Source organism: Silene latifolia, chromosome 1 (assembly GCF_048544455.1).
Source record: "Silene latifolia isolate original U9 population chromosome 1, ASM4854445v1, whole genome shotgun sequence".
Classification (NCBI taxonomy): Eukaryota; Viridiplantae; Streptophyta; class Magnoliopsida; order Caryophyllales; family Caryophyllaceae; genus Silene; species Silene latifolia.
The window spans coordinates 142,276,427-142,287,752 of record NC_133526.1 but is presented as its reverse complement, the minus strand read 5'-3'; positions in this window follow the sequence as shown (position 1 = coordinate 142,287,752).

Below are 11,326 nucleotides of genomic sequence, written 5' to 3'. Positions count from 1 at the left end.
TCCAACGGTGGATTCCAAAGTTGTTTTATGTTCTTTTTATTAGGATAGGCCACACTAGGAATTTTTTATTTACGTATTGCATTCTTTTATTTTTTTTTGTAACGATAATATGCATCATATTCCGCCTAAAAACCAAACCACCTAATTATTGCATGAAAACTGACACATATAGAGGTCACGAGTTAGTTTTCTTTGACATTCGTATGTCACACGATTTTTAAGCCATCACCCAAATTAATTCATTCACGCAGACGCTAGTTATTCGTTCACTTAATATGAATTATAATTTAGTTGATGGGATCTTCCTCGTATAAACAAAAATTGAGAACGGTCTTTATAGGTCAAACTCCAATGAGTCCCTTCTTCGTCGGTAGGCATAATATGACCCCTTCTACGTCGGGTAAGTTGGAACCGATTGACCTATTTTATCTCAACACTATGGTCACTCGTACGATCCTGTGACTATGGTGGACTATAGATAGGATTTACGGAAATCTATCGACCAAGAGTTCTTACGGAAGAATTAGCTAAACAGTTGGCTTATCAATTTACAGAAATTGAGTCTTGGGATCACTTGTATCATTCTTGAGGGAGATCAATTATGCAAGTGCAAGAGTCTACACGTTAAAATGAATTTTAAAATAGACTTAAATCACCTCGATGAGTTGCTTATTTCGTTTTTGTTTTTCTTTCTTTTTCAATGTAGATCACGAACTTTTAAAATCGCTAATAACAAATGGTGGTTCTACCGATAACCCAATGCCAAGTGCCACATTGGACCGTGAGTCCTGGCTTCGGATCTTCATGAATCGATGAATCGGTCCACTCGATCAAGAATGATGGATCAAACTTCGCGGACCGGGAGGCGGCATTACGGAATGTCGCCGCCGCGATGGGAAGCTCAAATATCTATTAGAGCCCCTCCCGCAAACCCAGGTCCCACGGCCAGAGTGCTTTGAAATCACCAAGTTTAATGATTTCGTATGGAAGCGTGCGATTAAAAACGTACTCATTTTTGCAATGGAATCCAATTTGCGGAAACGCTTCATAGCCCATGGTGCAAACAAGATTTTCACCACGCTCACTAAGGAATTCTCGAAAGCACCGAGAATCGTGACCTATGAGCATACCACTCGCTTCTTTGATGCGAGACTCGAAAAAGGGCCAACCGGTTAGCCCACACATTCTCAAAGATGATTGAGAATGTCGAGAAGTCGGAGACCTTTAATTGTAACATCAGCGAGAACATTGTTATCGACCACATGCTTCATTCACTCCACGATGGTTTTTCGCAATTTAGAGCGAATTACTATATGAATGATTTGAAGAAAACCCCACATGAATTGCACTCCCTTCTCGTATGCACCGAGAAGGACATGAAGTTCAGTGGGAGCTTGAAACAGGATGTTCTCGTTGTGTCAAACAAGGGGAAAGGTAAGGGCAAAGCTCAGGCAAACCTAGCAAAGAGGTAAACCGAAGTTCAAGAAGTCGGGTTCGGGTAAGAGTGGGCCTGGTGAGTCGAGCACCTCATCAGGCGCGACAAAGAGCAAGAACGAAAACATGGAATGCCATCACCGCCACAAGATCGGGCATTGGAGGCGGACATGTCCCGTTTATCATGAGGACATAAAAGCAGTCGCGTTAAACCCGTTGGTATGTCTTCTTCTTCTACTTTTATTCATATGATTGAGATTAACCATGCAAGTTACGGAACTTGGGTACTAGATACTGGTTGTGGTTCTCATCTGTGTAATCATGTGCAGGGCCTCCAAAATCTCGAGCCTCTCGTAAAGGGTGAGGTTGACCTGCGTGTTGGGAATGGAGCAAGAGTGGTTGCCGTCTCAAAGGGGACATATGTGATCCAGCTTCCTAGCGGATTTGAATTGTCATTATATGACTGCTATTATGTACCCAGTCTTTCCAAAAACATTATTTCTGTTTCTGCACTTGACAAACTTGGTTTTTCATTTGTAATAGAGAATAATACTTGCACTTTCTCATTACACGATATGATTTATGGCAAGGCAGTCTCCATGAACGGAATTTATGTTTTAGATCAGACCACCGAAATATTACACGTAATGAATAAAAAGTTAAAGGTTGGTGACAGAGATCAAACGTATCTATGGCACCGCTGTATGGGACACATTAATGAGAACGCGTAAAAAAAACAGCTCATTAAAAATGGAGCTATCTCGGCCTTTGATTTTCAATCATTTGGCACGTGTGAATCATGTCTCATCGGTAAGATGACTTGAATTTCCTTCAAAGGTGTTGGAATGCGCGGCTGGCCGACCTATTAGGACTCATACACACGGATATATGTGGTCCTATGTCAATCACCGCACGAGAAGGCTATAGGTATTTCATCACTTTCACGGATGATTTAAGTAGATATGGCTATGTCTACTTAATGAAGCACAAAAGTGAATCCTTTGAGAAATTCAAGGAATACCAAAATAGGGTACAGAACCTATTGGGTAGAAAGATTAAAACACTGCGTTCAGATCGTGGTGGCGAGTATCTTTCTCACGAGTTTGATCAACACCTTAAAGACTGTGGGATTTCCCTACAGTTAACTCCACCTGGAACACCTCAATTTAATGGTGTGTCCGAACGGAGAAATCGAACACTACTTGATATGGTTCGATCCATGATGAGTCACACCGTGTTGCCTGACTCATTATGGGGTTATGCTCTTCTGTCACCGCTGCTCTAATACTTAACCAAGTCCGTCTAAAGTCGTTAACAAGACTCCATATGAACTATGGAAGGGAACGGTCCCTAACTTGTCCTTTATACGGGTTTGGGGCTGCGAGGCTTATGTCAAGTGGAGACACGAGGATAAGCTCGGCCCGCGATCGGTCAAGACATACTTTATAGGTTATCCTAAAGGAACACTTGGTCATTACTTCTATTCGCCAACCGAACAACGTGTTTTTGTTGCGGCTAGTGCGACATTCTTAGAGAAGGAATTTCTCGAGAATGCAAAGAGTGATAGAACCTTCGAACTGTCGGAGATTCCAGAACCAAGTACCGAGCAACTATTGGAGGAACCTATTCCTTCAATCACGGCTACGGCTAACATTCCTGAGGAACCTAGGAGGTCGGGGAGAGTCTCTATTCCTCCAGACAGATACATTGGTATGGTCGAGGAACATGACATAGATGACGTTCTACTCTTAACGAGTAGTGAACCCGCAACCTATAAAGGTGCCATGACTAGTTCCGACTCAAAGCTATGGCTTGAGGCCATGCGATCCGAGATGGACTCCATGTATGAGAACAACGTGTGGGATCTTGTTGACTTACCTGCTAAGGTTCGTCCCCTTCAATGCAAATGGCTTTACAAGATAAAGCATTATGTGGAAGGTCAACAAGATATCTACAAAGCACGACTAGTTGCTAAAGGTTTCACCCAAGTGCCAGGTTTGCACTACGATGAGATTTTTGCACCCGTAGTCATGCTGCGTTCCATTCGGATTATCTTAGCGATTGCCGCTTTTCATGACTATGAAATTTGGCAAATGGACGTGAAAACCGCCTTCTTAAACGGCTTTTTGGAGGAAGAGTTGTACATGGTACAACCCGAAGGTTTCATTGATCCAGAACATCCTAAGAAAGTGTGCAAGCTTAAGCGTTCCATTTATGGACTTAAGCAAGCATCAAGGAGTTGGAATCATCGCTTCGACCAAGTGATAAAAGAGAATGGATTTACTCGATCGGTCGAGGAACCATGTCTATGTATCAAGTCGAGTGGGAGCAAGATTGTCTTCCTAATATTGTATGTTGACGACATACTTCTGATTGGGAATGACATACCTCTCTTAACTTCGGTGAAAGTATGGTTGAAAAACCATTTCCAGATGAAAGATCTGGGAGAGGCACAAAGAATTCTAGGCATCCGTATCTATCGAGATAGATCACGACGGATGTTATCTCTCAGTCAGGAGTCTTACATAGACAAAGTCCTAGAGAGATTCAAAGATGACTAACTCCAAGAAGGGGTTCCTTCCTATGGCTCCAGGGGTGCATTTGAGCAAGTCTCAGGCACCAGAGACACCGGAAGAGAAAGAGCGCATGACACGGATTCCTTATGCTTCGGCAATAGGATCTATCATGTATGCCATGATATGCACACGTCCCGACGTGGCATATGCATTGAGTATGACAAGTCGATTCCAACAGCATCCAGGTGAATCACATTTGGCTGTCAAGAACATTCTTAAGTACCTACGGAGGACTAAAGATTGGGCATTGACTTATGGAGGCGATCAAAAGCTATGCGCAACCGGTTACGCAGATGCTAGCTTCCAAACGGATCGTGATGACTCGAAATCTCAGTCTGGATTCGTTTTTACTCTTAATGGCGCTGCAGTCAGCTGGAAGAGTTCGAAACAAACTGTTACAGCAGATTCTACGACTGAGTCCGAGTACTATGCCGCGTCTGAAGCTACAAAGGAAGCGATATGGATGCGTCAATTCTTACATGGGCTATCTGTAGTGCCTAGTTCGAATGACCCGATCACCATCTATTGCGACAATAGTGGTGCCATCTTCCAAGCTAAGGAGCCAAAGTCTAGCAACAAGTCTAGACATGTACAACGGAAAGCTCATCTAATCCGAGATTACGTGGAGCAAAAGGAAGTAGTGATAGAAAAGATTGCTACAGATAATAACATAGCAGATCCTCTCACTAAAGCATTACGACAAGATAAGCATGAAGGGCACGTTAATTCCATGGGAATTAAACGTGTTCCTAAGTTGTAGTACTCTTTTATGGATTAGATTCATTCCCTTTTGTACTCTATACGACATCATCGTTTTGATATTTATATATTTTGTTTTTCATGTGGATTTGTACGACAAATTTTGAACACCACAAAGTGAATTGAACGAACATTATATTTTTTCGGTCCTTAATTGCCCACATGAGTGATAACTCGCAATTATTTTGTGACGTTGGTTGATGGTGGGTTCAACTAGCCATAAGTCAACAAAGTTGACCGACCAATCACAGAGGCGATTTATACGGATATTTCGTAGGACACAATTGTGACATCGACGTGGAGTCCTAAATGTTTTATAACATTCGGTGCCCGGTCGTGGATAGGACTTCCATGGTGATCCTAAGAGTCGATTCTGTTGACTATCGACTGTCTCTTGAGACTAAGGCAGATTTTGGGTGACTTTGGTTTCTTTCTCACGGTCATCCGTAACAGGGGCCAAGTAGATTGTTTCTGGGTCATTTCATGTCGCGCTTAGATCGGAAGGAGTTCGAGTTGAAGGAAATATTCAGCCTTTATCGGGTACTCGATATTTTCGGGGCCACTCGAGGAGTCAGAATCGAAATGCATGGCCATGCTCGGATACGGATTCGTTTTATCAGTTAAGTTACTCTCTAGTCGGGGAAACCACTCTAGATACAGATCGATTGTAAAATACGACCTTTGCGGATCCAGATCTGCAAATTGTTTTACATTGAGTGGGAGAAATTTTTAAATGAATATGAGAATCGGTTATCGCACATACACTTGTACGGACAAGTGGGAGTTTGTTGGAGCTTGTGTCCTCCAGTTAGTGCGGATAACGTCATTGCACATACACTTGTACGGACAAGTGGGAGCTTGTTGGGGCTGGTGTCCCTACATTTGGAACTCATGACCAGGAGATATGCTAACTCAAAGTTTGTTCGGTCGAAAAAACTTTGACTCACAATAACTCCTAGTAGCGTAATCCAAATGCGACAATTTTTTTTCAAATTGTAGTTCTCGGAAAGATGAGCGATTTGGAAAAAAAAATATTCGTCACTTTTGGAACTCGTAAATACGAGTTATGATCTTTTTAAAATTTCCGGATAAAAAATTTGGGTATTTCGTGCAAAGTGGCAAACATTAGGGGTGCCGCGTGAATTACCCGTTAAATAAATACTATCTCTTAAATAGGTACCTGAATTTTAAAGAATATGGAGGAATTAACGACAACATGGCATTTTGAGGTTCGGAGACGCTGCCACATGACACTCAGATATTGATCAGTTTAACTTTTTATGTTATTATATAGATAGATACTAGTGTACCACCCGTGAAAATTCACGGGATTGTTTTAATATTTTCATATAAAATTTATTTAATAGAATTGTGAAATAAATGTAAGTTATATATCCTTATTATTCTAATAAAAATAACTCAACCATAGTTTATTTAGACTATATATTTGATAAGTTGCAGTACCTACTTTATAATTGAAATGAGAATGAATAGGCTTTAGCTAGTTGTTCACACTTTACTTTTTCGCTTGTTCTCAAATATTCAAACATTTTTCACCCTTTTTATAAAAAAGATCCATAAATCGTCACAGGAAAAATCTCTCGCAAAAATGAATCTAACTACTTGGGTTATTACAAAATATCTTATTTTGAAAGAAAAAAAATACAAAATTCATCTGCAACGCTATGGATAGTAAAAAATACTCCATTGATATACTCCATCTTTATCTTTGTAGCTTCATATTAGATCTCATTACTACTCTACTGTAGTCAAGGCAGTATTTTCTCAACCTCTTACATTTATCACCAAAGGGTTAAATAATAGATTAGATAAATACTCGTATAACAAAGAAAAACTAAAGCAATGGAAAAACTATGGTATTTTTTAAGAACACGATTTACATACAATTTGCCGTACACAAACGACATGTTTTAAACGGAGAACATTCCACTCCAAAACACCTCGCTTTGGGGCAAGTTTGTTTTCAAATAACATAATTCATGCGAAAAGTCGATGTTCCTCATAATTATGAGTATCACATCCTTCATTAAGATCCCACGCTTCACTTTGGGCTTGATTGGATAGCATGAGTTCGATTCTTGATGGCATGTCTGAAAATCTTACTTGTTTGTTAAACCTTCTAATCCTCCATCTCCAATAGTTACATAAACAGTAGCAGACTGATCTGCATTGTCCATTGACGATGTTGTACGCTATGTTTTACACTCATTTTTGCAACAAATTAGCAAAATAGTCGTCATAAACCAAAACGCCATCCTTTTTGCTGATTAGTTTCTTACGACACATGAAATTCAAGGTAGTAATGTAGTATCACTGATCATATGAATGTCTTGTTTTGATCTTAAGAATGTCTTGTTTTGTTTGATATAAATGTTACTGAAACTCAACGGTAAATGATTTGAACTTACAGATCTTTCGTAGGCATGAACACAACCAAAAAACTCAACGGTGTTATAATTTTTTTTGTTGGTGTAAAGAATGTCACAAAAACATCTCCAATGGTGGCAGATTTCAAACCGTGGTTATGATATCACCACTCGAATTATGACCATTGAAATAAAAAAAAGCCTCAGTGTTACAGAACACAGAGCTGCTTCTAGATGAAACATAATGAAAATTGCGTCAACAATTTATCCAACGACTGCTACTTCTCACAATAAAAAAAGGCATCCTGTTTAGAGATCCACGGGAATATTCCAAATGACAAAGATTAGGAGAAGTCCTTACAGATGCATATGTTGTTGACTTTGCAGTGCTATAGCCATCGCAGTTAGTGCTCGAGCTTGATTTATTTGAAGTACGGGAGCAAGATGTCAGAGACGAAGATAAATCATGAGAATCTGAATCTCCCAAAGAATTAGTCTTTGAGCTTTTTGAGCTTATCTCCCACTCCTCGCATACGGATTGCCTACATCTCCCTTTGGTTCTCATTTTCTTAGAAACGGGTTTTACGGAATTTGGATTTGAACTTTGACTGTCTTGAACAACTTGGCCTAAAGAATTGAACTCATTGAGTTTCATCCATTTTCCTGCACCCCTGACTATCCTTTTAAACCTCAAAACTTCATAGTCTTCATCATCATCATCTACTTCAGAATCTTCGTGAACTATGTAGTTCTTTCTAGAAATACGTTGTTGTTTCTCAGAAGAAACTTCTTGTTCTTTTTCACTACTAAGCTCAGTATTGGAACCCAAAAATCCTTCAAGCTTCCTTTTTATATTCATCTTGGGAACGTCACAAGATTTGATTAATCTTCGCCTGTGGTGGTTCATCTGGTTCTTGGTTGCAACCATGGTCGACATTTTGACTGAAATAATAGATATGTAGAGAGCAACGTCATTGATCAAATCAATCTGGTACATGTGATAAATAAAAAGATACGATGAAGTTCTTTGCTCTCCTATGAAACGACACAGCCTATTTAAAAATTAAAAATAAATAAATAAAATAAAAAACTCTCCATTGTTGTTTAATTTCCTCATTATAGTTGAAGCATCAGTAAACAGAAACATCGGTAAACCCACTTCCCAAGCATTCGGGGAATTATGCTACCAGCCAGATCTCATTTATCTTGACTTGGAAAATCGCTGATCAGGTGATATTCATAATCTAGGTTTGAAACCTCTCAGCATCGAACTATTTTGTGACTCCCTCACACACACACACAGAGATATATGAATCAGCTGATACATGATAGACAAATACACCTAAAACAAAAATAAGAGATCCACCACTATGGCAGTATGCTTTCTCTTCGACGTAACCCCTAGTAACATGTCGTGTATGGAGTATCCTAAAAAGGAAAAGTATCCATTTTATTTTAGAGATGGAAGCAGATTGCCCGCATGTAACTTCTGGCAAACAATCAAGAAATACACGCCACAACACGGATAGAACGAAAGAGCATGATGTAGCAATCATTTGAACCTAACCTGACATATGCATTCAAAGCAATAGCAGCAATAAGACAATATCATCAACCACCTCTTAGTTCCTATGTAACTTCGATAGTTAAAAAAAGGGGTTTACCATATGCAGGGTCTGATGATAAGACGATAATGTGATGAGCAAGGCCTCTAAAATGGAGATGTGTTGTTTGATGATTTATACGGCGTCCTATACCGATGCTTTAATGAATTGAAAGGTTCTGATTCACCCAACAATTTTAACTTGGTTAGCATGAAGTCAAGAGCTAGACAACACTAATTAAGAAGGCTAACCAACATCAAAGACATTAATTAATATAAATTATAAACAGGACTAATTTTTCAAAGACACCAATGGGGATAACAACAAATCGATTGCCACAAAATGAACCAATCAAGAAACTGCAAAAGAGTAATTACCACAAAATGGACTTTCTTCATATACTCCCTTCGTTGTTGCGAATTCCATACATTTGATAAAATACATATCCATATATTGAACAAAGGCATGGAACTAAACAAAAAACAAAGCTAAACAAAAATTGAAGCATGGCCCATTGAAAATGAAGAAAATCCAGTTTAAATGAATGAAAAAATGCAAACTTGTGAAGGCAAACCTGGTGTATAAGTTGGTGATAAGATGAACAAAGGTTTCAGTGGATTGTTGTGAATTGAAATTTTATTTTAAGGAGAGAATGAGAGGATTGATTTGCTGAGATATCCGTGGTGGTAGGTAGAAGTTTTAGAGACTGTAGTAAAAGAAATCAGATCGTCTTACACAGATGATAAATGGAGCATGTAGTTTTCTAATCTATTGGAGCTCTTCGACACTTCATAGTCAAAACATTTACATCTCTTGACCGACCAATCTCCATCTTCATCCCTGAAATTTGTCGTGATTGCAACCACTAATCAATTAACCGCTACAAAATTATCAATATCCACAATTAGGTAAACTGAAAGTAACTAAATCATTTCTCAACAATCTAAACTTAATAATACAGATAATCGAAACCTTGAAAAAAATGAGGATGAAATCAACGAATTTTAAAAAAATAAAAAATTCAAAAACAAAAATCATTCAAATGGTGGAAAGTAAAGAAAGAGGTAAAGATATCACCTGGCATAGAACTATAATTCGTGGTTTTTCAGTAAAAGAGAGGTAAAGTTTATCACCTCGGTGACGATAATGCAGAGGAAAGTATTTACAGGAGGTTGTTTATAGGGTTATTGTTTTGAGGAGATGAAGGAAGCATGGGTTACGGCAGGTGAGAGTTATTGTGTGAAGCACGCTTGTTTTGGAAATTGAATTTGTTTATAGGGTAATTGTTCATTGTCATTCTCAAGTAGCATAGAGAATGACAAAGGGTTAGGGTAATTCAACGTCAGATTTAATTGATTTAATTGGACTTTGATTTTTTTTTTTTTGTGCTGATGTGGCCATATTGCAAAACCGTGATTGGCTCAAACAAAACTGATTTTGTGAGGTTGAATGTGAGGGCTGCATTACCTTAATTCTCAAAGGAGATTGTGCCATGTCAGCTGTTTTACATTATTCTTTTATATATATAATGATGATAGATAGATTTTGAGTTATTTATGAGATGTACCTTTTTAAATTTTAGCTAACTAGTCGTTGCGCCGCGCCCTCACGGGCGCGGAGCCCTGATTTGTGGTTCTGTCCGTAGTAAGTTTAGAGGGAACTTTGCGAATATTTAACGGTTCTGTGTATAGTACATTTTTTGTATAAGCCTGCCAATCTGGGGTGATAAAGTAGAAGCTATATTCCCCCGCCTGTTTGCAGTTTTACCTTTGAGATTATGATTACCAACATCCAATTTGGACAACTGTTCACGGAATTCAGATAGGAATATCGTGTAGGTGATGTGCTTAGTGTATAGAATAGTTTGTGAATTACTTTCCCAACTGGGCCAAACCACGTAGTGGCCATATTGACTACCTGACTTGCATTATTGTGGGGGAGCATCATTTTATAGGATGAAAGTCATAGTAAAGGTATGAATATACAGGGTACATAGGATTATGATGGGACAAAGTGGGGAATGTATATAAGGAGAACAACATAGGCTTGCAGAAAAGATAGCTACTTATACACTATTTATTTGAAATGCCCTTTCTTTTTTCTTCCGTCTCGGAGTCAATTTTCTTCTTCGCTGCAAGTCCTTGAATTGTTCATCTTTCTCATCAACAACCTGAACTGACGAGAGCAAAAATGAGAATGCTAGGAAATGCATCTAAAGAATTGCAAAACTTTACCGAGATCGATCATCGCAAAGATCTTGGCAAAAAAAGAAATGATTCTACATACACTGACTCTTATTGAGAAAACACAAAAACAGTAGTTATCACAAGTTGTAATTTATGAAACAAATCTCTGGACTGCAGAATCCTACAACACCACTACATGAGCATGACAGCATAATACATCACAGTTCAAATTTATAGAGATGATCGGAGCCAAAAACCGCCTGAAAAATCTAAGATAAGAAAAGAATGTTATAGGCAGCAGGTGGAGTTACTCACAGAATGCATGCAGTCAATTGAAGAATTCAAGCACCAGTTGCGGATTTAGCAGTATATGGTTGAGC